This window comes from Bison bison, unplaced genomic scaffold (assembly GCF_000754665.1).
Source record: "Bison bison bison isolate TAMUID 2011002044 unplaced genomic scaffold, Bison_UMD1.0 scf7180017851817, whole genome shotgun sequence".
Taxonomy (NCBI): Eukaryota; Metazoa; Chordata; class Mammalia; order Artiodactyla; family Bovidae; genus Bison; species Bison bison.
This window is the reverse complement of record NW_011482390.1, coordinates 2,586-3,234: the sequence shown is the minus strand read 5'-3', so window position 1 is coordinate 3,234 and position 649 is coordinate 2,586. Positions and strand designations below refer to the sequence as shown.

The 649-nt window shown below is 44.2% G+C and overlaps 1 protein-coding gene across 1 annotated transcript in view; it reads left to right on the top strand.

Moving 5' to 3' along the window:
- AKAP4 (A kinase (PRKA) anchor protein 4) overlaps positions 1-649 on the top strand; it is a gene marked incomplete at its 5' end in the record, with an annotated part of 6,331 nt that overhangs the window by 4,253 nt on the left and 1,429 nt on the right. The gene's annotated exons all lie outside the window — the stretch shown is intronic.

The following is a 649-nucleotide window of genomic DNA, read 5'->3' as shown; positions in this document are numbered from 1 at the left end:
AAAAAGATTTTTTTTTTTTTTTTCTGACGAAGCAAGAGACTGTTGAGAAGGATTGCCTGAGGAGAGAGCAGAAGGGTAAGGGAAACTAGGAAGACTGCTCTGCCACATGGCTCACAGTCTCCAGTTTTATGGTGATGGGATTAGTTTCTGGGTTGTCTCTGACAAATCATTCTGACTCAGGGTCCTTCCTGATAGCACGTGCATTGCTCAGCTAAGATGGATGCCAGCAAGAATTCTGGGAGGTCGGTAGGACATGTGGCATCTCCTTTTGACCTTTCCCAAATTCTTCTAGTTGATGGTGGCTGCTTAGTTCAGTGTTCCTTACCAAGACTTCCTATTGAAAATAACTCATGCAGATGGTTACTATGGTACCTGGCCAGGGCAGATGATTTGAGTCAGTTTCCCCTCACAACTCCCCCTGAGATACTTTATACTCAAGATAAGTGAAAGTCACTCAGTCATGTTCAACTCTTTGTGACCCCATGGATTATATAGTCCATGGAATTCTCCAGACTAGAATACTGGAGTTGTTGTAGGAAGGGGGACCCCTTCCAGGGCCTGAAACTGGGCTCTTGTCTAACACTTGGAAATGAATTGTCTGAGGAGACACATATGCTGACAAAGCAAGAGATTTTATTGGGAAAGAGTG